Raw genomic sequence first — 27,126 nt, 5'->3', positions numbered from 1 at the left:
TCTGCCTGGGACTTTCTCATCAGAACACTCATTATATGATTGCCAAGGCTTGCCTGCACCAGTGGTTTTTGCCAAGCTGCAGCTGACCCTGTGTCACCTTCACACAGTTTGGGAGGTCCATCTCAGGCCCAGAACATCATCTGATGGGTTTCTAGGAGCTGGCATGGGGCAGAAGTAGGGTCAGTGTTACTGGGGGGTTAGCAGGACCTCTTCCTTTCTTCCTTGAGCTTCTGGTTGCTCTTAGCCTGTCTAGGCCTGTAATTGTTTTCTCGGGCATTAAACGAGACCTGAGGTAGAGTCCTTCTTGGTTTTTGTGCCAGAAATGATTTAAGTCCATATCATTTCATGAAACCCCTTGTTGAAGTTACACAGTTCATCTAGGTCATAAAGAGCAGTGACAGTATTTTCCATAGATCCATCTTCTTCTTGTACCCCAGAGAAAGCCAGCATCTCTCATAAACAACATTTCAGGAGGGAATAAAATATTTATCAGACTTCTTGATGACAGCACCACATCATTTTGTTTCCTCAATCAGCAGGTCACAGGACAAAATAGCACTTTCAGTCTGTGGTCCAATCTGATGCAGAAAAGAATCAACCTACTCTTTCAACTTGCTTGTCAAGGGTGAGGCTTCTCTGTTACATTTCAATCTTCTTCCCACTCTGTACGGTCATCAGAGACTCAGAAAGCAGACAGCCTTAGGACTGGTCTCCATGGGATGGGAGCAGCAAACTCCTGGCTGTTCCTGACACCGGGGTGCCCCACCATGTCCTGGGGCATCGTGCCGCAGGAGGAGCACATGTCCTGTGGCTGCACAACGTTCTGCCCATTGGCACTGCACGGACTAGTGTGCATTACCAAGGGGTGCTAACAGAGGCTTTTAGGCAATGCCACAATGCGTGCCTTATAATCCATTTAGGGGTTTTAATTCACTTGTTGTAACACATAACAGCTTCATCTCCACCATCAACCTGAACTTCTGCCCTTTCCAGGAGCCACCAGCCGATCCCCCCCCAAGCCAACACACTCGGGACTTCTCTTCCTGGGCATGGCTGCAACTCTGGAGTCATTACCTGGTGTCAGTAGTGGTGGACATCATAGAAACAGTGGGCATCCCTTGGGCAGTCAGACTTGTGTCACCTGCCCAAGGATGCCTGTCCTGTAGCATAGGAACTTTCTCCTTCTTAAACCCTGGAAGACCTTTACTCTTCTCAAGTTAATCCTCTCCCAGCTTCATAGATTGTTTCGCCAAAGTGTATTTATGATGGAGCAAAAAGAAAAGTACATTTAAAATACATTCTTGTTTCATTTACAGTTCTGTGTGTGCCAGACCATTCCTGTCCTTACTCTTGCAATACAGCCCTCCAAGAGAAACTTCTGCAAAACCACCTAGGGACGTCCTGCCAGCTTCCAGTAAAGCATGTGAAACTCCTAAGAATCAATTAATCCACTTTGAAACAGTGAGTCCGGCTCCCAAACACTTGGGCAGCTCTCAGTCTGGAGTCAATGCTTTGGTAAGAGCCAGATTCAGAGTAATTCAGTTCCTGAGCAAACCAGGTCCCAGCACAAAAGGATTTGAAGCATGAAACCTATATCAAACTGGGCATCATCTATACGTGACTCTCTTGAAAACCTGCTCTCAAGGACCCCCAGGGCTTCTGATACAATTAGCTTAACTTTATTTAAAGATCAGCCTCTAGTAGATGATTGATTTTTGGCAGTCTCTGGGTGGTCGTGGAAAACACGTTTTACATTGTGCAGTCTCTTACCTCTTTCCATTAAAATGTAGGTTTTAGCTAATACACTAAAAGTAGCTTATGTTCAAAGGGGAAAACCGTATCAGAATCCCTAAGAAAAAAAAAAAAAAAAAAAAAAAAAGGGATAAAAATCAAAGAAGAAATACAGCAGCAGATGGTGGATTAGCCTACCCTCAAAGGCCACCTGAATCCAGCTAAACCACACAGATGATTAGCAAAGATAACCCCACATCTGGATTACCCCGTGTCCCTGGCCCTCACTGCTCTCTTTCTTCTAGACCGGTGCCACGCTAATGTTTATATCTCAAACACGTCGCTTAATAACTATGCAATTTCATTCATGCAATATATTTTTACGATTTAAGACCTTTGTAGAATTTTACGACTATTTTTAATTTATCATACTAATTCAAACTGTAATATCCTGCCAGAGATGTAGAATAGGGTTGACATATGTCCCTTGTTCTGAATAGAAGAATGTATTAGAGTCTAGCAGCTAGAAAGAGCAAATTTAGGTTTTATCTCAGTCAGATCCATTTTGGTCCCTTCCTGCTCTAGATACCCTGCTATTTTTCTTTTGTTTAAAGGTGGCTGGCAAAGAAAAAGCAAAAATGAGAGCTGTGCCTTTTGTGTTTCTGCTTTTTCCAGTGTACGGACTAGACAGAGTGGGAGAGGTTATCACCTACAATAAAAAAGAATTACTTTCCTTCTCTTTCTTCAGAAATTCAGGTCTTGTGTGTAGAAGGAAAATCTTGGATAGGAGATTGACAAGCAGGACAAGACAGAGCAAATTGCCCTTTGGGACTTCTGTGAAGCTCTGATCTTTGTGCCCACTCGTAGACTGGTCTCTTGTGTTATCAGGTAGCCTGGGGGAAGCACAGATGGAAGAACGAGCTTACAGAAAACTTATTGCCTGGTTAATTTTTGCAGGATGTTGGAGACCAAATACCAAATATAATGGGGGCTGGCTTCCTGATGGGGTTCAAGTTTCCACCCACAGCAGCCCTCCAACACATCTACCCAAAGAGGGGGAGACAAGCTTGATGCTACTCATCATTTGTAACCAAAGAAAAGAAAGAAAAGAAAAAATAAATAAATAAATAAAAAGAGGCCTATTCATCACCACAAAGCCACAAAGAAGAGCCCAAACTCAATTTTCTCAATTTGGAAAATAAAATCTTATGCAGGTCACCTTTAATTTGAGTGATGCCAGGTGAGCAATTCTCTGCCTGGGTCTGTCTGCCAATCCCTCTAATTCCTTTTGTCATGATGGTTCAAGAGCATTATTGAAACGCAAAACACAGAGTTTAATTACAGAGGACAATGCACTGGATTACGCTAACTGCTGATCTCGAAAATGGCTTTCTTTCCCTGTGTTTTAATCTCAGCGTTCATGGAATTAGCATGGGAACCCAAACCCAGCCCTCCCCTGCTGCAGAGCACCACTCACTGTGCTCTTGTCCAAATATCAACAAGGAGAAAAATCCCAGCTGAGATGTCAGAGGTGACCCTGGGTGGAAGCCATATCTCGCTTTTAAATCCCATCCTCCACACAGGTTCAGCTCGGCTCCTCCATGCTCCCCATCTGTCTTTGGTGGGGTCCCACCCTGGCAAAGGTTTGCTGGCACCGGCCACCACCAGCACCGGGCTCCAGGCTGCAAGCTCAGTAGCTCAAGAGATGCAAAGGTCTGGGCCTGGGAAACGTCAGCCCATGCCAGGATGTGTTCCCTGATAGTCAGCAAAACTTTTCAGTCCTTCATTTCATTCTATTATTTCTGCTGATGGCACTATAAATAATTACTCCCCACCCTCTGCATGCTTGCGAGGCTTGAGTCACTTTGCTGAACCAAGATGTACGTTTTGCTCTATTCATTTCTGCCTGCTTTTATTTGTGGGTGGCGTTTTCATCCCACCACCACTGCTTGCCCTCCCAGTGGCACAGGGCTTACCGGGGCACTTCTTGGGGGTGCATGAGATGCCACATGGTGGAGAGCATCTCCCCATCACTGGCTGCTGCCCCTTGCAGTGTGGGGGGGCTCTGAACCAAGGGGTCCCCTCCACTGTTGCATCTCCTTTGCCCACCCACAGCCATCAACGACAGATAGTGGATTTTGAAAACCATTTCTTGTCCAAGTTCAACTGCAGCCCTGCTCAGATCCCCAAACCAGGTTTTGTAGCCATGGAACTAAAGGCACTTTCAGGTTTCCTTGCCAGGTCACTCGCTCTCCTTCTGCAAGCTGGAAACAAGGCAGCTATTATCCTGCATCTCGGTCGCAAGGGCCGTGCTCCCTCATCATGTCACCCAAAGTCACAAACAAACCACCACCAGTATGCATCACAACAACAATATGAGAGCCACTGACAAAATGAACACAGACCAGGAAAACCAATAAATGCATATCCCTGGGGCACACAGAATTTATTTACAGTCCTGCACCCCTATGAATTAACCAGGGAGCCCATGCTACAGATTTCTCTCTGCCCCAGCATCTTTGTTTTTGCTTGCCAGCAGCATCTCTTCCTCTCTGAGTTTATTTCTTCGACTGCTCAAGTTGAAACATATTGCTGCCCACAAAACACCTGATACCTCCAGGTGCACTTGCTCAGCTGCTCACATACTGACATACAGCTCTGTTTCCCTTGCTCACTTGGAAGTTTCCCTGTCCCATCCCTCTTTCACTTACAGCAGTTATTGTTGCAGACAAGAAGCCCGGTTCTCTGTCCCTGCTGTACAGCCCCAGAATTCCCAGGTGCTTTAAGATATTCTGACTTCACAACATCTCCTCAACAAGCTCACTGCCCTCCAAAATGACAGCTAGCTGGAGTTTTTGCTGGTGGATTAATGAAAGTTTTTTTTTTTTTGCTGTGCTAACATGTCAACATGCCATACATAAACTGCTTGTCCCCTGATTTACGGGGAGCAGTGGCCACAATCTAGCACTTCTCAAGGAGATTAGTGGCTGCTTTTTCAACCCTAATTCAAGCCTCGAGGAGGTCTGCTATTTGTCAAAAGTGTTATTAACCTCAGCTAAGCACCAGGACAAATGTTTTCCTGGCAGAGCCCCTTGTGGGGAAGAGGGCTCCTTGGGACCCTTGCTCACCTGGGATCCATCTGCAAGGAGAAAAGCCATCTCTCATTAAGCTCAGGGGATCCCAAACATGCACAGAGACACTTGCAGAGGTGGTGAGGAAGGAGCTGCAATACATAATTTGAAGAAAAAGCTCTGGTGTGTAGAAATATAAATGAAGAGATCACTCAGTTAGGCGCAGAGGGGGAGAGAAAAATCAATTGGCAAATGTGCTAGTTAGCAGTTAAATGTTCTCCGTGCACGATGTTCCCACCGAAGGGCAATTTATAAGCCCAGAGAAAGCTGCTGTGGGTTATGCCGCTGAGTAGAAACTCCAGAACAAATACAACACCATTGCTCCTAAACCCTAGGATCCAGCTTCCTCAGAAACGCTCTGCATTGATAGTGCAGTGCGCATGGAAGGACGTGGTAAAACTCTCTTCACCTGGTGCAAGGGAAGGCAGCGGGGAGAGGAGCCAGTGGCCACGGGGGCAACTGGAGGAGAGTGCCAGGGAGCAACTTCTCCGGTGATTTGTGCGATAGGTAACCCAACTTATCTTCCACCGAGTGGCAGCTCTTTGATTTAAAGAGGAAGGAATAAAAGCGCCTAGGGCATGCACGCAGTTATTTCAAAGGAAGCAAGGGGAACGGAGGGGAGGAGGCAGAGCCCCGTGTCCCCAGGTGCGCTGCGGGAGGGCACCGCGCAACCCTGCCCACACCGGGCGGCCGGCCAGCAAGCCGTTGGACTTCTCTCCAGAAAAATGGAAAGAGAGGGAGAACGGGGGGAGCGAGAGAGGGGTAGAAGCCGTGCCAGCAGCCCCGGCCCCCAGCGCGTACCTGCTGCCGCCGGTCCCAGGTGAGCGGCTGCCCCCAGCCATGCCGTGGTGCTGGCGAGCCCCGAGGTCGTCCGGAAGAAGCGAGAGTGTCTACCGCTACTTGGGAAGACAGAATAGAGTACAAGCGTTAATTAAAAGAGTCTGAAGGCTCTCTCCTGCTTGCCTGCTCGCTCTTTTTTTTTTCCAGTACCGGATCGGATTTAAAGGGCTAGAACCCCAATTTGGTGTTGTTGCTCCCCAGGAGCGATGCTCTCCTGCTCCGGCCTGCCAGCTCCAGCAGCAATTCGGCTCCCATCGGGACCATCCTGGCAATCCAGCAAGCCCGTAGTAAGCAGCGGAGGGAGTTCCTCGGTGACAGCAGCAACAAATTGTAAATCAATGCTTTGGAGAACAGGCACGGCCGCTCGCGAGCAGAGATGCTATTGGCAGCATGGCAAGACGGAGGGAGGAAAGTTTGCTTTCTACAAGCTCCTGGCAGCTCTGGCAAGGTGGGAGGAGGGTCTTGTCCCCTCTGTCCTAGTGCTACCACCTCTCCTGGATGCCAGTGTTGGTGCCCAAAGGCTCTGCCCTCCCACACTGGGTGGCCACAGGGAAGGGCTGCGTCACCCCAGCATGGCATGGCCATCAGGAGCATTCCTGTTTGGACGTGGTGACCACTTGTTTGTGCCAAGGTGGCCAGAAGAGGATCTGCCACCATCAGGAGCGCAAGTGGTGCTGATCCCACCTTCAACTTCCTAGCCATTGGGTTCCTTCAGGGGTCTTCCAGATCTTCATCGAAGCATCCGTCTCCAACAGTCGACTCTCTTGGAGCATCCTGATTTTCTCAGCATGGCACACAGTGAAAACATGTGGTCACGCCTTGACGGACTGCTTTCCCATTCCTTCCCCAGCAAAGAGGTGCAGAAGACTGAGTGGTTTGCATTGAGCTCGACTTGGTCCAGACTTTAAGCTCAAATGAGAAAAACCAAAGAGGAACAACCAGGAAAGAAAGAACCTTATCTCCTCCTCTTTTTTCCTGGTTTGGCCCCAAAATGCAACCCACCGTCACCGAGGCCAGTTTCAGAGCATCATGGCTGGTGCTGGCTGTGTCCAATCAATCTCCTCCTCACACTAAGGGCTGACCTGCATGTTCTGGCTTTCTCTTTTCTTATTAATTACACAAGGTTGTGGATGCCAAAATGAAAAGCTGGTTTTAATTCCATGCTGCAACCCAGTTCCAAGCTGCTGAGATAATTAGCAGGGTTTTTTTTTTTTTTTTTAATGAAAAAGGAGACTACCAACATGGAGGAAGGAAAGATGTGGAAGGAGAAGAATCATGGTTGGGGCCTGGTCAGTGAAACTGCATTCAAGTCGGAGATGGACTCGAGCTTCAAAGCACACCAACGCCCTGGGGGCTGAGCCTTCAGCACCCGGTGAGGTGCTCCTGAACATGGTGAGGGCGCGTGCTGGATGGCGCTGCAGGACAGCTCTGCAGAGTGGTGCGCTCCGGCGTCTGCTTGGCCCAGGGCCACACTGAGGAACGGAGAGGCTCCGTCTCGTCGCAGTAGCCTGTTGACATCCATCTGGCTCTAGGGAGGCAAGAGAAAGCAGTTTTGGAGCCTGCTTTTCCACAAGTCTTGGGTAGCCGCAGCTCTGAGTTGCACCACCCTCGGGCTGTCTGGTTAGCTGGAGCAGCACCACCAGACTGAGTGGGTTCCTGCTAGTGGCAGGAGGGTTTCACCCCAAAGCACATCTATCCAAATCACTTATGATCTGTGTGAACACTTCCAAAATCAACCTGATGGCAAGCATGGATACAATTTCCCAGGTTAATGCTGAGGTGAACCATCAGCTGCAAATTACTAGGCAATATGTTCCTTGGTAGAGGATGCAGGAAAGCACTTCTCTATATAAAGGAGGAGCACCACGCGGAGGTGAAATGCCAGCAAAAACAGCATGTCCCCAGAGAGTGCAGCCTCCAGCCTGAATTGTTGCTTTCTCATGTGCATCGCAGAGACATGCGGTTGTTGTTCCTTTAATTATTAATCCTTGCACTGACGTATTATATGTGCATGGGTTTCTGAGGGGGGGGGGGCTCCAATGTAAAAATGAAAAATACATTTCATTCTCTCTCTTAAAACTTGTCTCTATTCCATGACCAATTTTATTGCCGTTCCGCTCTAATTTTAAATATAACGAGAAACATTAAGGCTTTCAATTAAAAGATCTCTTTCTGGAGATACTGGAAAGTAGCCTGAAGTATGGACCATGTGTGCCATGTTTAAGTGGGATGCTGCCTGCTATCTGATTTCCAGTTTGGTCATTGCTGCGGGGCACAGTGCTTGTGGCTGACTTTGCCAAGCAGTGCAGCAAGCACTGCTTTCAGGAGCTCCTCACAAGATGCAGGCTGTAGTGAGGGGCAAATAAACCTCAGCACGATGTGACCCCGAATTCTGAGATTTTTTTGATGTTTGCATCTGAATTTTACATCTCTTCTATTTTCTTTGTAATGGGCTGAGCCACAGCCATGGCACAGGAGGTCTCCTGCTGCAGTGCAGATGGAGGATCCAGAAACTGCCTGTAGAGCCACTTTTAGTGACAGTGACATTGAAGAGAGTCCTCGTTTACCATGATTTTATCATTGCGTTCTTCGGACAGTGTTAGGTGTGAAGTTTGATCCATGGAAGGTTTGTCCAAAGCTTCTTTTCTCCAGCAACCTAAATCTTGCACGTGGCCTCATTCAGTTTTGTCTTTTCAGGGCACCAAGTCCCCTGGAAAGCTTGCAGCTAGGGAGCTATTTTGTCCGAGGCAGAAATCAGTGTTTGCAAATATTTGCATTACCAGGGTACCAACAGCGTTAGACCCAGCTGACGAAACCCAAAGTTGCCATTTCTCACAGATGTGCTCAGCCCCCTATTTTTCACCCTCCAGCAGTGTCACAGCACCCACAAAGCATCAGGACATTGTGTCAACAGAGGGCAAATGTGGCCCATTCACACATCCTGAGCTGAACTCCAGCCCGGCTAACACATGGACACTGCTCTGCTTTGGTATCTCAGAAGTGACATTCTGACATGTCTCTGCCTTATCAGGACAGACAGCCATCACATTACCATTTTAAAAAGGGAGATGCATTGGGCAAAAGACGCATTGGGCTCCATCAAGTTTTCCCATTGACTTGGCAGGTCTTGGTGTCTGTTGGGGTGCTTGGGGTTTCACAGGCAGAGCAAGGTAGAAGGACATTGCCGAGCAAGGCTGCAGTTGGCAGCTCATTTTCCTTCTGGTGTGTTGCTGCTTTCTTAATGGAAGTGGCATCTCTTTGATTTTATTAACTACAAGGATGTTAGCAGAGAGCTTCTTGTGACGCTGGGGAAAACAGCGGGTTTCTGAGGATAAGATGAAAAGACAGAGCTGGGTATTATAGCAACATGTAAAAAACACCACAGCAAAGGCTTTTCAGGTGAGAAGAGCTTCCAAGTTGGATCAGACCCACCCTGGCTCCATGTAATTAGCCGAGAGCAAGCAGACTGCATCGAGCATGGAGTGCTTGCCTTGTATGGGGCACCTCCCTGCCCTACTCCAGCCAGGAGAAGCTCAGCCATCCTTCCCCACATGCTTGTGTCTGACTGCAGTTTTGCAGGGTGTGCTGGGCACGGGGACAGGGGGATGACAGGCAATCCATGCAGTGGGGTTGCAGGAAACCCATCAGCCAGATGCAGAGCTGTGCAGGATCTTGTCCAAAAAAACATCTTCTCTGACACAAATGGTGGGGCTGCCTGGAAAGCCAGGGGTGGCCAAGCACACAGGTGGGCAGGTTCTTCCATTCTCAAGCCAAGTGGTGTCAACTTTTGTCATTACTGCATGATTTTCATGCACCGGCTTGCATCCTGTCTCTCTGTGTCATATTTTCTGGAGGGCAAACCATCTGCTCACTTGCATAGGTCTCAAGGCTGGAAGACCCATTGCTCCTTCTCCCACTCAAAGTTTCCAGTATGGGCTAGAGAGTTTCATTGATTTAACATATTGCTACAGGGCAGCAATGCTGTCTGGAGACTCCAAATCTGATTTAATTAATTTATAATCCGAGACAATAATTCTCTTTTTGCTGACATGGAAGCAGGATTCAGTGTATCTGTTCTGGGCAGACAAGGGACTCTGAAAGTGCAATATTGTTTTAGGCCAATAAAATAGGCATATGCATTTCCAATTAATCAGACTAATTAGAGCCCTTCAGTAAAGAGAAAAAAGCAAAGAGAATAAAACATGTCAGAAACATAGAGGAAGAGTTTTACTCTCCTAAATTCAAAGGAAAAGCTTTGAAAACCTTGTTTGCTTTCTCCAAATATCACAGGGGATTACTTAGGACTTCAAAGGAATTTGGAAACAAACAAACAAACAAACTAGCTATACATGAAGGATCTGATTCTTAATCTACTCTTCTATATCTGCCCCCAGTATCTCCATTTTGTGACTTTCCAAATCCCTCTGTTATGTGGTGAAGTCACAAATGTGGCTCAGGCCACAGAGGAAGTTCTCATTCATCTCCCGGCATAAAGCATTTTTAATTTAATTTCAAATTATGGTTTTCACCTAGATTTGCAAATGAAACTACATTCATGTCACATGGATGTGCATGTGTCTGTCTGTCCCAGTTGCTTCTGCATTCCTGGGAGCAATTTAGGTGAATTAGGCATAGTCATGCTCAGCCAAAGTAGATGCAGCCTGGTACATGTCAGGCAGGAAAGCCCTTTGAAAGGTGCAAGTCCTGCAAAAAAACTTTTCTTGGGCTTGCAAGACAGTGGGACACCAGGCATTACTAGCCCTAGCACAAGGAGATATGATGAAGACACATAAAATAACAGTAACTGGGCTCCAACTAATGGCTGTTCAGAATTAGAAACTAAAAGAGGTTTTGTGTTTTGCTGTTTTGTTTCCACGGCTAGTGGGTCGATATTTTGTGCACGGGCTTCCCAGAACCCAGGCAAGAGCTGCACACAGGCAAATGATGGGAATCCCTACTTCTACTGACACAGGTTTTAAAAGATGAACGTGAAGGAGACCTAGATCATCTTGCTTTGTGACATAAATCTGCCTCTAACTAACTGTGCACTCAGAAGAAACCTTATTGATGGGCTGGTTTAAATATTCAAAACTTATTAAAAATAGGAAAGCATTTACTGACAGTTTTAAGGACTGCTTTTCATTTAATATATTTAGTCTAAGGAAAAGCTAAGGTCATGGAGGCAGCCCACACATTCATTTAACAGTCCATCAATCCACCAGTTCTTCACTAAAATTTTTTTTTGCATATATTGGCCAACTCAAACTTAATTTCATACTGAAGCAACGATCTCAAATGCCTGCTCTTCCAGCAGGTTTCATGACAACTGGATGGATGAAAGAGAAAGACCAAAATCATGTCCCTAAGATGAAGAGTCAAATTTAACTCAAAAGAGTTTAAGGGGACAAAACCACAGGAAAGTATATCCTGTTAATTCTTCTGTTCACATAATTATTTCTCTGTTTGTTGTTGTTGTTGTTTTCCCTTTAACTGACTTAGAGACGGTTAGAAAAATTTAAGTTGCCTTGAATCAGGAAATCATTCAAATAAAAGCCTAGCCCATGCAATCTGCTCTGCTCCTTTGCAGGATCTTTCAGCAAAACACCTGCAGGACTGTTTGGAGTTGCAGGGCTCATTCATTACTGCAATTCCAATCTGCCAGCCTGTGCTGTGGTTACAACGTGGTCACCATCCCTTTATCGGTCGAAGCCAGGCATTGCCTAAAGCAGTAGAAAGCCAAAGAGCGCCTCTACAAAGAGCCCACTCTTTCATTCTTATTTCCAGTGCACATTCCTTACTGTTGTGGCCACTTTATTGTCCTTTGCTCTTTCACAAGGACAAAGAGCAACCTGAACCAACACAACAAAACAAGCCAAGATGCTGGCTTTGTTATAGCAAGATGCCAACAGCCACCTCTCCATTTGTGTCACTTTACCATGAGCTTTTTCACCATCCAGCATGGGCAAACCCATCTCTGGGGAGGTTTGCGCCCAGCTCCTGGGACTCCATCATGGGGCCACCAGTCCTGCTTGGTCATCCTGGGGCTGCCATATAGCCCCAGCCCTGGCACGGACAACATGAACCTTCTGCACTATGGACATCTGGAACACAAATCCTGTGAAGAGTGACTGAGGGAACTGGGGTTGTTTAGTCTGGAGAAAAGGATGCTCAGGGGAGATCTTATGGCTCTCTGCAACTACCTGAAAGGAAGGTGCGGGGACCTGGGGGTTGGCCTCTTCACGCAGATAACTAGAGATAGGACTAGAGGGAATGGCCTCAAGTTGCACTAGGGGAGGTTTAGGTTGGAAATTAGGAGACATTTCTTCTCAGAAAGAGCAGTCAGACATTGGAATTGGTTGCCCAGAAAGGTGGTGGAGTCACTGTACCTGGGGGTGTTCAAGGAAAGGTTGGACCTGGTGCTTAGGGATATGGTTTAGTGGGTGACATTGGTAGTAGGGTGATGGTTGGACCAGATGATTTTGAAGGTCTTTTCCAATCTTAATGATTCTATGATCAAACACAGCCTTAGGTCCCCAGCTGCCATCCCCATTCAAGCCAAATCACACATCCAGTAAGAAAAGCAATAAGAAGTAGCTGTTTGCGCATTTTCACAGCAGCCCACCAAGAGCCAAGAAAAGGGGTTGAGAACTCACTGCAAGAGGAGGTGTCAGGTTGATTCACTGGAGGTGCAGCAACTGCTCAGAAATGGGATCCCTCGCCAGTGTCCCATCCCAGCATCCCACACTGGCCACAGGGTCCTACCCTGGCTATATGAAAAATTTCCCTGAGAGGATGAAATAGTTTGGCTGCCCTCTTCCCAGGAAAAGAAAAACATTTTCTGTCAACTGGGGAGTCTTTCAAGCACTTTCCAGCCCCCATGTTTGTTCTTGATTATGATTTGGGATGGATTTTGGCACACTGGGTACTGCAGGCACTGTGACCATGCTCTCTGCCCCACAAAATCCCGCTTGGCATTTCAAGAGCTCCGGCGTGCACGCAGCTGCTAATTGGGTTTTTATGAGCTCCTGCACCACTCTCGTTTGAGCAACTCAGAGGGCTCAGCAAAAGAGTCATTAAGCAACTCTTTGAAGTGTAGCTATTATTACCTAAAATGCTAAGCACGATTTAATGCTTCCAAATTGTGTAACTTGCATCCAGCCGCACACGATGCAAACTGTGCTTGCTCTTATACGTGCAGCTGGCACGTGATAGTGTGCAGGGGAGGGAGGAGGGAAGCTTTCAACCTGTGCTTGAGAATATTTACATCCTGTATGGATCTGAGGCACTTGCTTAAAATCAAGATACCAGCAAACAGTCCCGACAGTGATGCTAAGATGTATGCTTACATCTGCATGGGGCATTGTTCCTTGCTTTCCTTCAGAGGATGCTGCAGGACACTGGGCGAGGTCCCTGATCCCAGGATGCTGCCAGGAGCAGCGTGGCTCTTACCTTGGCTTTCTGTCTCCATGGCAATGGCTCTGCGTCATCCTTTTAGCTCAGCAACCTCAACCGATGCAAAATCTGGCCTCATTTTGGGATCCCAGGGTAGAAACAAGTGCAGACAGCTCTCCTTGCTGATGTGCAGGCAGGAAGGTGCTGGCCACAGGGACGGCTGGAGCAGTGGGTGTGTGATGTGTGAGCCAGGCTCGGAAGAGGTTTCACCAGCCTCTCTTTCACCCCACGTTTTTCCTCTGCTGTGTGCAGAGAAAGCCTCAGTCCGGTAGGTAAAACACCTGACCTACAAGCCAAGAAAATCCCTGAGGAGGCTGAATGGGCTGTGGCAGGGGAAAGACAAGGGATGGAGCAGGACTGGTCCCTCCTCCTCTGGCAGAGGCAGAGATGGGACAATGCTCCCGTATTTTGTACCTCTGTGCAGGCAGAAGTGGCACCCACATTCCTCTGTCTCAGGTCATACGTTGCCTTTCCAGGAAGGGAAACAGGAAAGGAGGTCTCCTGAGTGCCTGCTCAAAAAAAACCAAAGCCAAAATCTAAAATAATTTTAAACTGAAAAGTTGTGAGCAAGAGGGTTTTTGAAGGGTCTTGGAGGGGAGAGAAGAGCAACTTTACTCAAAGCATCCATGGGTGACCATCAGGGCTGTCCTGAGCCTGTCCACTGATAGGGCCTTGCCTATTTCCTTTCCTAAATCATCACCCCATAATCACCAAAGCAATTTTTTTTTTTAATGTGATTTAGGTTAAAATTAAAGAGATTCTCCCTCCTAAGCCCTCATTTGGGGTTAATCCTGTATTTGTACTAGATAGGAATGAATCAAATAATTGAAGGAGTACGTCACCACAACAACTAATATCTTCATGCAGTGCTTTCCATTAACATGTTTGGGATTATATCAATTCAGCTGGGTCCTGGAGAGCAAAGATTAACTGTTCATGTGGTCTTCCTCATGTGGTTACCTCCTCATCAAGATCCTAGAAAACCTCCACTGGCCAACCCTCACCCACCCATGCCAAGGACAAAGGAGAGGCACAAGGAGAGCTAGGACACGCTCCCCCATAGCCCCCCAGACATCCTTTTTGGGATGGGGAAGGGACCAAAAGGCCCTTGTTGGTCTCAAATGTTAGCTGATGGGGTGATAGGATGGGAAGAAATTAAAGAACCTGGAGGGAAAGTGCAGGTGACACGATCCCCCTGCTCTGACACTGACTTTCTTAGGCCATGGTGCAGTCACCTGGGAAATCCTCAGGGATGGTGGTATAAGAGGGTTTGCTCTGCAAGAGAAAAGCCTGCAGGCATGCATTGACTCATGCTTTGGCCAGAAGAAGCTGTCAGAAGAGGCTGATCACACAGGGACGGCCCTGGCCAGGCAAGCGTGTCAGCTGGGCAGAGGGCCTCAGAAAAGAGACCTGGGCCAGGCTGCTGGGCAGAGGAGCTGACCAGGCCCCTGCACAGACTGTGACTTTGCCAGAAGGACTTGAAGGGGTCAAAAGGACCAAAGCCTCAGGTCCTTGAGCACAGAGGTGATGAGGACAGAGGGGACTGCATGGTGGCGAGGGGTTGGCCTTGGGTACGTGGGCTGCTCCCCGGCCTTTTCCTGCTGCATGGGCTGAGGCTCACTGAGCATCAGTGGGGCTGTGGCTCAGGGCCTGGGGCTTTGTCTGTTTGGATTTGCAGGCACATGCATGAGCATCCACTGTGCGTGAGCACATCTTTCCATGCAGGAAATCCCAAAGCTAAGAGCCCGCTTAAGAATAATCCCCTGGTCTTTTCCACATGCAGAGAACAGGGGTCCAGCTATGATCCCCCTCCCCAGTGGATTACTCGAGGAGACGTCTGCAAGACATCCTCACAAACACCTCCTCCCCCAGAAGCATTTTTCTTCCTTGGTTGTTCTGGGAGTGAGTAAAGGCCTCAGGATTTTGCCCACTGATAATATAAAACAGGTGCAGAAGGAGCGTGCTGCCAGCGCCACTACTCCTTAGAGCTCCTGGTGGTTTCAGAAGCAGCCTGTCTTTGCACAGTGCTGGACCATGGTGTCTAAAACTGTAAATCCAGTACTATAGGGGCTATTCAGATAACAGAAACCCTTGAATTCAAAGGAAAATGGGCAGCACACACCTCTGCTGGGTTACCTGCAACCACCCTTCTATCAGCACAGTCCTGCCCTACAGAAATGCTGACTGCACATCAGCCACTCAGTCTACATGAAATGCGTTTCCCAGACTGAATTGACAGTGGAAATTTCTGGGCAGTAGTCCTGCTCCAGTTTCCCATATGTACTCACTCCTAGTCGTGACTATGCTATTATTTTTATAGTTGCACTCTGCATTAACCTGTTACTGATATCACCATATCATATTGCAGCATGGTATATTCATGGTGCAAGCCCTTCTTGCTTCAGACCACAAAAACTCCTTTGCCAGAAAGGCAGCTCTGCCCTACCTGTACCCGGCTGTCACACAATGCTATCCATGTTGGAGGGCTCAAGTTTCCCCAGTTTCCAAGGGAAAGGGTTGCAGGAGCAAGCCTTATCCCATATCACCCAGGAGCTCAGCAGTTAAAAACAAACAAGCAAAAAAACAAAACCACCACCACCAACAAAAATGTAGTGCACAGAGCATGGGAGCAAATCCCAAAGGCAGGGGTGATGGTGAAAAAGCCCTGTACCAGGTGTCCCCAAAAGCTGCTCAGGAGACAGCTGCAGTTGTGAGCACAGGTGTTTCATACATGCCAAACTCCCAAGCCCTGGCAGAACAGCATGATCACTCCTGTGCCCCCAGGGCAGGGCACAGGTCCCTCTGCCACACAGGGCCAGGTGAGCACCACAGCTTCTGCTCTGCTCTGAGCCACTCCAGCTTTTGTTGCATTTTTTTGCTTTGGTGGGAGCTCATTCCATTTAAGATAGGATCTTTTCCAAAAGGGTAGAAGCTATTCAGCATTTAAAAAATATTTATGTCATAATATTTCTCATATGACTGATGGCATTACAGGAGCTGATAGAGCATTAGACCTGACATCATATGTTTCTATTATTTAAAGGGACAAAATCAAGTCAAAATTAACAGTCCTGCTTGCTAGTTCAGTGATAAGAGACAGGATAACAACTCCGGCTTCAGTCAAATTGCTTTTGACTTTTGTCAGTGAATTGGTTTTTCATATATGTATAATTTCCTTTCCCATTATATTAGGACTGGGGAGAGATGCAGTGTCAAAATCCAGATCAAAATGATGGAATGATAATGGAGAAGGCAAGGGCTTATCAGCTGGGGCTGTCATTCAGCCCACAGCATCACCATGGAGGCTGGTGGGAGCCGTGCCCCATTGCTCCTCAGCCTCTGCCCAGCATCCCCAAAATGCCTCAACACCCCTACCTGGCTGAAGCATCTCTGCTGGGAAAGCCTTAGGGGACTGGGGTAGAAAAAGGGAGCTCAAGACAAACAAGAAATAGTTGCTTATGAACCACAGCAATTCTTGTTGAGCTTGAGAAATCATCTCTGATTTCTGGAGCCAGCTACAGGAGGCTCCAGGGAGGCTTGGGCTTGGTGACGCACCGCCAATTAGAGCTCAGGATGTAAAGTGTAATGAGCCTGAATGAGCACAGCTATTTGATGGGATGGAAGGATAAAAGAAGAGTGAGTGGCCAGGCTGCTCCACCCACTGAAGCACTTCATGGCATGAGGAAAATAATTAGCACCTAAAATGAAAATGAAACAGAATTTGAAGAAGCCAGGAGAGTTAACAAAGAAAATTTGTCATGGAGGGCTCAGGTAAACACAAATGAAGATGCAATAGAGACACTAAGTGACATTTTCAGAAGTAGTTTAGGAAGCGTAAATTTCATTTTATGCAGGACTTCAATTTCCATGGACCGCGATGAAGCCTGAGCTTCAGGAAACCTGGTTTACATGATGTTTAGACACCTAAAATACAGTCCGGAGCTCAGGGGCTACAAGATATCCCCCATGAAGGAGCCTTACACTGCGCTCAGCATCTTTAACAGCCTCTGGCCAGACTCTTGTGGATCAAGCCCACCTCTGTCCTAAGCTCCACAGCCATTTCAGAAATGGGATTTAGGACAGCCTGAAAACTTTGCCCAAAATCCTATTTCTACAAGCGAATGTTGCTGAGCATTTGGCTCTGAAGTGTCATTTTGAATACTACTCCAAGTGGCTTGGAGCCACTAATGAAAGCCCAGAGCTGCACTTGGAGTTTGTAAGTAGCGTCCAGGAACAAGCAGCAGAGATCCAAAAAGGACTTAAAGGTAGGAGGCTGCAGATGTGAGCTCATATAACATCAAAAAGGAGAATAAAGTGATGGCAGGGAGGAGCTGGGTCCTGCCCAAAGGATGTGTGGGTACCACATTTATCACAGACATGGAGGTGTGCTATGGGGCGGCACAAGACCTGAGCCAACCGGTGCAGTAATAACAGCAAATGGAGTCGAGGTTTAATGAGCACTAAAGGGAGGGATGGCTGGAGACAGTTGCTCTCTTACCATGATTCACAAAATGGGCACCTGGGGTGTGATCCAAACACAGCTCCCTGCTTCAGGGACCCATCTGTAATTTCTCCATCAGTAAACCAGTCTGGTAGGAGTGGCTGTGTCTGATAATGCTGCCTAATTCTCACCAGGAGGTACAAATGAAACCCTCTGGTGCCTTTTTTTTTTTTTTTTTTTTTTTAATTATTCCTCCTGTCAAGGAAGAAATTGAAGGATACTTTATTCTGTCCTTATTCAGAACCATTCATCTCAAAACAACTTTCCTTGTGGCCATGAGACCACATTGTCTTCTCCTGTCTGTCTTTGGGAGACAGATATTCCAGAGGAAAATGTTAAGTTCCTGCACCTGGGGCGCAATAACCCCAAGCAGAGCTACAGGCTGGGAGAGGAATGGTTGGAGAGCTGCCAGGCAGAGAAGGACCTGGGAGTGATGGTGGACAGTCGGCTGAATATGAGCCAGCAGTGTGCTCAGGTGGCCAAGAAGGCCAACGGCATCCTGGCTTGTATTAGGAACAGCGTGACCAGCAGGGCTAGGGAGGTGATCGTCCCCCTGTACTCAGCTCTGGTGAGGCCGCACCTCGAGTACTGTGTTCAGTTTTGGGCCCCTCGCTACAAGAAGGACATCGAGGTGCTTGAGCGGGTGCAGAGAAGGGCGACGAAGCTGGTGAGGGGCCTGGAGAACAAGTCCTACGAGGAGCGGCTGAGGGAGCTGGGCTTGTTCAGCCTGGAGAAGAGGAGGCTCAGGGGTGACCTTATTGCTCTTTACAGATACCTTAAAGGAGGCTGTAGAGAGGTGGGGGTTGGCCTGTTCTCCCACGTGCCTGGTGACAGGACGAGGGGGAATGGGCTTAAGTTGAGCCAGGGGAGTTTTAGGTTAGATGTTAGGAAGAACTTCTTTACAGAAAGGGTTGTGAGGCATTGGAACAGGCTGCCCAGGGAAGTGGTGGAGTCACCATCCCTGGAAGTCTTCAAAAGACGCTTAGATGTAGAGCTTAGGGATATGGTTTAGTGGAGGGCTGTTAGCGTTAGGTTGGAGGTTGGACTCGATGACCTTGAGGTCTCTTCCAACCTAGAAAATTCTGTGTGTGAAATTCTGTGTGTTCCCCTTTTCCTGGCATTTCCTCAAGCAGACACCAACCAAAGCATCTTGACGCTTGAGGGTTCATTGTCACACTTGTGCTGTGTTTTTCTGGTGGGTCTCAAGGGCTCTGTACACACCTGGGAAAAATGATGACCTTCATATGAACAGTTCCCAGCCTGTCATTACAGATACAACCCCCCTTTGCTTGCCTTTGCTAAACAATGTTATCTTGCATTCAGGTGAGAATGTAACATCTCAAGTACATAATTCTCCTTACATGCAAGCCTGATGCAGCTGCAGCCCTATGCTGTTACTCTGGGACAGGTATTCATGACTCAGCCACAATTGCTGGTGTAAAGCTGGATAAGCCTTAAACTCCTCACGTCTCTGTTTGCCACTTGCAAAAGCAGGACAGTTAATGACCGATATTCTCCAGGTCTTTACTATTCTTCTGTTATTATTAAAATTGTAAATTGCCGTGGCCAGAGACAGTTCAGACAATGATACAGCCTCTGGGCTTTTCCTTAATGCAAATAAATACTTCCATTATGGCTATGATAATCAAAAGCTCAATAATGCTGACACAACATCAATAACAGTGCCTTAAGTGAAGGAATATTACCATTTGGGATCTTTGAACAGTCATCCCTTACACCAAAGCTTTAGGATTTAATATATTACTATAAAAACATCAGCAAGGTCCCTCTGCAATGTGTAAACAGGCTGATAATACCCAATAACCACTGGGGACATGCTGAATTACCTGGGTTGGCATGTATTTGGGAATGGCAGATATACCTGGTAATTCTCCTTTGAGAAGTAAAAGATGTCAAAATACCCCGGTTGATCCATGTATCTCTGTTATTATGGATACAAACTGCATCTTTACCTGCTATGCAGGTAGCACCAAGATGATTTATATTATTACTGCTACAATTATTATTAGAGCTGAAAAGATCCTTAGGCACAGCAAGACCATTATAGAATAAAATATGAAAGTAAATTGCAGAGGAAGTAAAATAATTGAAGTAATAACTGAAAACGCATAATGCACAAGAAAATACTGTAATCCAACAATGACTTTCAGTGTTGCAAAACTGGAAGGCTTCCATAGGGAAAAAATAATGGTTTGTACCCATGTAGGAGACCCTCTGTAACACTGATGTGTTTTTGTGAGCTTCAAAGCCCACAGCAGAAAGCTGAGATGGTGCCAGGGAAAGCACAAGCAGGGGACTGCAGCTTCATCCCTAGTGCAGGTTGGTTTCAGCTGGTGGCATCAGTGAGGAAGGTATTAAATACTTCTCACCCTGGGGATGTTCAGAGTTTCTCAAGTTCAGGCCTCAATCCCACGAACAGCAGACTTGTTATTATGCTCCTTACTCACCACCAGATGTGGTTACTGGGGATTATTCTGTACTTTCATAGGATGCTAACAGCAGGACCGGTGTCACTGTCCTGGTTTCAGTTAGGATAGAGTTAATTTTCCTCCTAGTAGCTGGTAGGGTGCTATGTTTTGGATTAGGATGAGAAGAGTGTTGATAACATGCTGATGTTTTAATTGTTGCAGAGCAGTGCTTACACCAAGCCAAGGACTTTTCTGCTTCTCACTGTCCTGCCAATGGGCAGGCTGGGGGTGCAGCAGGAGCTGGAAGGGGACAGACCCAGGACAGCTGACCCCAACCGGCCAAAGGGGCATTCCATACCATCTGATGTCATGCTAAACAATAAATAGGGGTGGCTATCTGGGGGAGGCGGGGAGGGGGGACAGCTGCTTGGGGATAGGCTGGGCATCAGTTAGCAGGTGGTGAGCAGTTGCATTTTGCATCACTTGTTCCATACACATTATTATTAGTAGTACTACTATCATTATTATTTTCCTGTCTTAATAAACTGTCTTTATCTCAACCCACAGGCTTCACTTTCCAGTTTCTCTCCCCCTTCCCAGAGAGGGAGGGGGGAGGGTGAGCAAATGGCTATGTGGTGCTTAGCTGCCAGCCAGGTTAAACCACAACAGTCACACAGACCTAAAGCTGAACCTCTTTCCCCCTTTCAGTCCCTTTGGAAAGGCCTTTCACTTCAAAAGCTGCTTCCTCCACCCCTTTCCTCACTGGCACTGAGAAAACAGATGTAAGGATTAAGGTGTTCACATGCACATGGGTGCTGGTGCAGATATTTGATGTGGGAGAGCATCCAGTGCAAAAGGGTCACATGCTTTAATGGGAATAAACGTGGAACAAGTCAGTGGGCAGCAGAAGATGCTGTGAAATTTGGCGATGCTGCTCATCAGTGCCACCAATCCTAGCTTCCAACAAAATGCTGCTAAAAGTTGACTTTGTTTCAAGGGAGTCTGGACAAGTTTGCAGAGAAGAAATGCATCATATCACACCGTGTGCACATGGAAAATTTTCCGGTGCAGTTGGCTCCTGAGCTGGAAATTCCTGGAACCTGGAGAGGCACCAGGGAGGATTTCCATGGATCTGTGCCCAGTTACACACTTTCACAGCAGACATCCCCTGGACTCATCCTGGAGACAGTGCCAGTAGCAAAATGAATCTGTCCCTTCAACCTCTCCCAAATTCAGGGCATCCACCAGGGCCCCAGGTGAGTGCTGCCTGAGGATTCCTTGTTTCAAAAGGTGCTGCAAAAACATCTACATGTCTTAACTCCATATTCTGCACTTTATTGCTCTTCAGGTTTGCTGGTCTTTTTCTAGGGGACCACAATGATCCTTCCCACCTCACATCCAGATTATGCTTATTAACCAGTGTGGCTGGGACTGATGGAAGCTCTCCACTTGAGCTGTCTGAAGAAGCAGCTCCTCCTGGGTCATTAAAACCAGTCTTCATACCCTCAGAAGATACCACAAGTCAGCTACAGGCTTTGCAATGCCAGGCAGCAGGGACGTCCACAGTCCTAGAGGAAAGGTCACCTTAGTGCCTTACCTTGCTCCAGCTTTTCCTTCCAGCTGAAGCACGCAACCCAGGGTCTGGGCATGCTCAACACAAGGGCAAGGAGAAACACTCGCAGCAGAGATGTGAGACCAAAGGTCTGGGTCTCAACATGCCTATGTCAAAAAGAGTTTGCAGCCATTATGGGTTCAACGGGTCTACAGCACAAGGTGCCAAAAAAGAAAGTCAAGTGTTGGCCAAGGGCCAGGTGGAGAAAGGCACAGACTTCACAGTGAAGGTCTCTCCTAAGGATTGCTGGCATTTGCAATCATCTCTTCACTAGTGATAGCGAGGCACTTCAAAACACAGGGAGAAGAGCACCTCATGGTATTTTAAGGATCACACAGGGCAATTTGGGATCTCTCCTGTGGGATTTGTTTTCCTTCTCCTGTTTCCAGGCAGCAGCAATTGCTGTGGTCTGCATGTCAGGGTTATGCCAGTGGATTTACAACTGCCACAGGAAATTTGAGGCATAGAGATGTTGGATGGCACTTCCCAAGAGCACAAATAACTTAGCTGTCACCCTCCCTACCTCACCACCACCAGTGGCATTGGCAGAGGTTTACAAACTACCCTTCAAAGAACACCTGTGAGTTGGTGGGAGGCTATTCATTGTTGGGGTTTGTTCTTCCCAGCTCCTCTACATCCCTCTAGTTGGGTTTGAAGGGCTCAGCCCTGATTGAAGCTGTATTTCTCACAACAGTATCTGGCTCTTGTCCACCTGCGAGGGCTGGTGGGATGCTGTGGGGCTGGAGAAGGAGTTCACATCAAAAAAAGGTTTTCTTCCAAGCTGAGTTCAAGGTACTTTCAAAGTACCTCTTCTCTTGCTTTTGCTTAATTGCTCTTTTCTATGTGTATAAGAGAACTGTGTCTGGTAGGAGATGAAGTTAATATCAAGCAGTCCCCAAACCATTGTCTGTGTTTGGAAATAGAAGCGTTTAAGTTGGAAAAGGCCTCTAAGATCATCTAGTCCAACCTTTAATGTAGCACTGCCAAGTCCACCATTAAACCATGTCACTGAGCTCTACATCTACTCTTTTTTTGACAACCTCTGGGGATGGTGACTTGACAACTTTCCAGGCAGCCTGTTTCAATGCTTCACAACCTTTTCAGTGCAGAAGTTTTTCCTGATACCTAACCTAAACCTTCCCTGCCACAACTTAAGGCCATTTCCTCCTGTCTTGATACATCCCCACATGGTGCTGTAGAGTCCTCAGGATAAGGTGTCTGCACTTCTTTAACCAGAATAAATTTCCACCCTTCACTACCAGTAAACTATATTTTTTAGAAAGTTCGGGGTATACCAGAGTTTTTCCTTTTTTTTTTTTTTTATTGTTGGATTTCAGAAAACATGCCAGTGCGAGGTTGTCAAAGCAAAGGTCTTCTAAGCTTATTGAAGTGATGCTGAGGGACAGGTCAACGTGAGGCTATCTGCTCAGCTTGTCTACACTGGCTGGGCTGATGGCAAGGCAGAGGACTTCACAAAGTTAGTTTTTGGACCTTCAGACCTCTGGACACATCTGCAGACACTGACTCAGTTGCTACTGCTGTGTGCACATCAAAAGACAAATTTTTGAGAATTATGGGCTCAGCTGCATGAGTTTCCCAGAAGGGCAGGTTCTTTCTGAAAAATAAAATATTTCTTAAGAGCTGCAGGCAGCCTCTACACACAGGGCTACAGGCATTTTGCCTCTTGGGCCATATGGCAAAGATGGCAGCAGGCACCAATGGGCAGGGTTCCTGGGCATCTCTGCTCCCACCAAAAAAAAGCCTCAGCATTGCAAGCAGTGCCCCCAGCCACTGCTGGGAAGCTCATGGCCAGATGATCAACATGCAGAGTGTGCACCATATGCTTTTGAAAATCTGACCTTTCTAAGTTTAATGTGTTTTTCACAAAGAACTGAAACAGAGGACAAAGGGACACCAGCCTGTTTTTTTCTCTCCAAATAGATACAGAAAGTTGTGAACTTTCCAAAACTGCTGGTATTTACCAAATTGCAGTGTGAAGAATGACATGTAGGGATTAAGCTTGACTCTTTCTTTCAGAATTACAAATGATAAACAATTCACTACTTCTCTCACCATTCCCTTTCTGTGGCTGTTTTTTGTTGAAACTTTCCTGTGACATTAACTGAAGTGCTACTTCACCAGATAACACACAGCTTCTGAAACTCTCTGCAAAATTGAGCTTTGAGACCGTTGCAAAGCCAATGTTGAAGGGATCGTGAACATTGTCAGAAGGGACTTCATACTTTTAATCAAGGATTACGGGTCAAATTGAAGGGGAGGCTCTGGCCAAGCCACCAGTGCTGCCTGACTGCATTTTGGACCTGGGTCTCAGGGCTCAGCTCAATTTTCTTTTTATTAATTTCTGCAGAACATGTTCTGGTACCCCAAACATACACCCAATGACAAGACCTCCCAGAAAATTCAGTGCACACAGACAACTTCCACAAAATAAAGGTAGAGATGCTCTATACCACAGTCCTTTCCTTGAGAAAAAGCCTGCTGAGGAACTACTTAATAATTAATGCAGTCTCTTAACACCACTTAACTCGCATCGTTAATATTTACAGCCAAGAGAAGACAGGCTGTGGAGCAGAGCCATGCAGAGAGCAGGCAGGAGGGGATGAGCGCAGCCTGGGATGTGCAAACCAGGACATGAGTGCTCGGCCAACACAACCCAGCCTCTACCCGGCCCCAGGACCTGATCCTGGCATAGGAGCACAAGGGCGAGGAAGGAGAAAACTGCCCTTGGCTGTCTGAAAACATGCACAGGGCAGTGGAGTAGGTTCTTCCTCCCCACCCGCTGGCACAAGGCTTGTGGGGATCAGGCTTGGGGATGTGCTCAGGAACAAAAGCACCCTTCCCATTTTCTCACCTCCAAAACGCAGACCCAGGTGTGAAGGTCCTGGAGGAAGCAGGACCCACAGATGCTGTGCTGCAAAGCAAGTTTCCCAGGTCAGGAAGATGCTCTGATAGCAAGTTCTGGGCACCATCAACCCCATACAAGGGGTTATGCAGCTGCCACCAAGGGGAATTCAGTGCTAGAGGAGTCTGGGGAAGCTTAGATGGGTGGTCAGGAAGGAGAATGAAAGCAGACACTGTTACTGCAGTGGTTCTCTCTCTGCCCAGCTCACACATCATCACTGGAAGCAAAGATCTTTCTCCCAAAGCTTTTTTGGTTTTAGCATTACAGGCTTAACATCAGCAGAATAAATCAATGATTACCAGCAAGAGTTAAGGTCAGCTGCATAAAACTGGTATAAGGGTTTTAAAATTTCATAGCAAGGCTTCTTTTGGGCCATTCCCTCAGCTGCAGGGCACCAGAGCACAGCTGCCCGAGCAAACTGGATGGTGTGAGCAGGCCCTGGTGTCCCACCTGCAGCAGGAGCCACAGGAACCTTCCCAGCCTCCACCCACAGGGTCTTTGCTGAGAACACTGCAGAAGCTGCATTAACCCTTCTGAGATAGCAAATATCAGCATGGGCAGTAGGGGAAGTGCCAATGATGGCAGAAGAGCTACTGCACCACGGTGAGGTATGTGATGAATGTGCTGTGTTCACTTCTGCTTGCAATGCACGCCAGATTTACCACCTCATCTCCAGACATCCCTCTAAACTGAGCATCTCCGTGCACTGTGGAAGGGCAGCCACTGCTTCTCCCTCTCCTCCCTTGGCTGCCATCTCCTCCCCTGGGTCCAGGGCACAGCTCTCATCTCTCCTCCCTCTGGCCTGGCTGTTCATTAAGCCAGATCCAAAGGGAGGAAGCAATTAAGCCCATTGCTCCAGAGCAAAAGCAGCCCCATGGCACAGTGTGTTATGACCTGTGTGTGGCCACCCCAGCCCCTGCTCCCCACTTTTGTCTCACTTTTGGGTGCACACCACTCTGCAAGGCAGAGCAGGTGCCTGGAAGAAACTGCTTCCCCTTACATTCATCCATCTACATCCTGCTTGTGTATGGCCTTCAAGGAGAAGTGACTTGGAGAGCCCTTCCTCAAGCCCTGATTCTGCACTGATTTCTGCATTACACACACATATATTATCAACTACTGATATAATTATGCATTTTCAATTTAGCAGTTCTTGAGAACTTCAGGGCACATGGTTACCTCTGCTTTGCCTCTCTCTTCCCACAGTCACAGCCCAATACCATTTAAATGAGGGTGGGCTTGGCACATTCCAGGGGTAGGGGAGCCAATGTGAGGCTCATCAGAGCCGCTGCTCACTCTGGTATATACAAAACCACTGCAAACAGCAGGGAGGACCCTCACACCATTCCCCACCACCAAGATGTTCCCTGAGGCTCACTTTAATTTTGCCGTGAGGTTTTTAGCTGTGTACTGGGGATTTGTTTTTCTTACAAACACGAAACATGCCTTGTTGAATGACAACCCTCCCTTTATGGTTCTTTCCCTTTTCTTTTTCCCCTTTTGTACATCTTTCTTTTCCCCTCCCCTCTGTCCCCAGGCTTTTTATCTTATGCATCATTCATCCCAGCTTACTGCCTTCTTTTAGCACAGACTTCAGGGATGTGCACATCTCATTCAACTCCTTTTTCTCCTCCTGCCTTGATTTGCACTCACTCACACACACACACTTTTCCATCTCTGCTGCTGCCCGCAGCCTTGCAGGGAACATCACAGCAGTGGAAGAGCACAGGGAAGGAGAGCAGCCTCAACGCACCTTTCACCAAACCTTATGAAATATCCATGTGGCTTTAACAACCACAGCCTGGCCCCAAGGGATCATTCAGAGGGGTGAGCCGCTGCTTAGTGATGTCTACCAGCACTAATGTGCGGGTAATGGAAGGGGACAGGACAACACAAAGGTGTTAAGTGCCAGTGTGCCCACCGCAGCAGTGTGTCACAGCAGGTGCTGATGTTTCCACCTTGGGTATTCCTATTGCAACTCTCAGCTGTTTGCCAGTTCTTGGCTGGGGATCAGCCAACACCTGGGTATGGCTCTGGGGTAGCTCAGTCCCTCTTCTCTCTTTTCCTGTGCTCCCTCTTAAATCTGCAGTGAAGATTTGCCAGAAATCCCAAGTCCTTCTTTGGTGGCATCTGCCATGCTTTTTGTGTTACAGCTGACAGCTCAACACACCAAAACCCTCCCTCAAATTCCCAAAAGGAGCTTTCTTCTGAACAAAGATGACAGTCTTGTGTAACGTGAACTGAAAGACGAACGCAAGTCCAGAACTAAGATCTTGGGAAGGACTTTCCAGTACATTTGTGAAACTCTTCAGATTTCTTATCAGCTACAGAAGCCTTTAAAAGTTCCATCTCCCATTTCTGGCAGCAGTTAAAAGGGTAGAAGCTTTGGAGTAAGTACCTCCAGCTGCTGGGAGAGCTCACAGTGGAGGATTTGGCTTCTTGCTGGTGAGAGGAGGCAGAGCTGCTGCCCCCTCCTTATGCCAGACATGGCCCTGGGCCCACCCCAG

At 47.4% G+C, this 27,126-nt stretch overlaps 1 protein-coding gene across 1 annotated transcript in view; it reads right to left on the bottom strand.

Moving 5' to 3' along the window:
• The window catches only part of CALN1 (calneuron 1), a 192,388-nt gene that overhangs the window by 154,351 nt on the left and 10,911 nt on the right, over window positions 1–27,126 (bottom strand). The window contains exons 2-6 of the mRNA XM_084492997.1: window positions 13,569–13,663; window positions 13,152–13,440; window positions 12,356–12,469; window positions 5,853–9,796; window positions 5,664–5,758 (exon numbers count right to left, since the gene is read on the bottom strand). The gene's annotated coding sequence lies outside the window, so the exon portion shown is untranslated. The remainder of the gene's footprint in view (window positions 1–5,663; window positions 5,759–5,852; window positions 9,797–12,355; window positions 12,470–13,151; window positions 13,441–13,568; window positions 13,664–27,126) is intronic.

This window comes from Aythya ferina, assembly GCF_964211825.1.
Source record: "Aythya ferina genome assembly, chromosome: 19".
Classification (NCBI taxonomy): Eukaryota; Metazoa; Chordata; class Aves; order Anseriformes; family Anatidae; genus Aythya; species Aythya ferina.
This window is presented reverse-complemented; position numbering and strand designations above follow the sequence as displayed.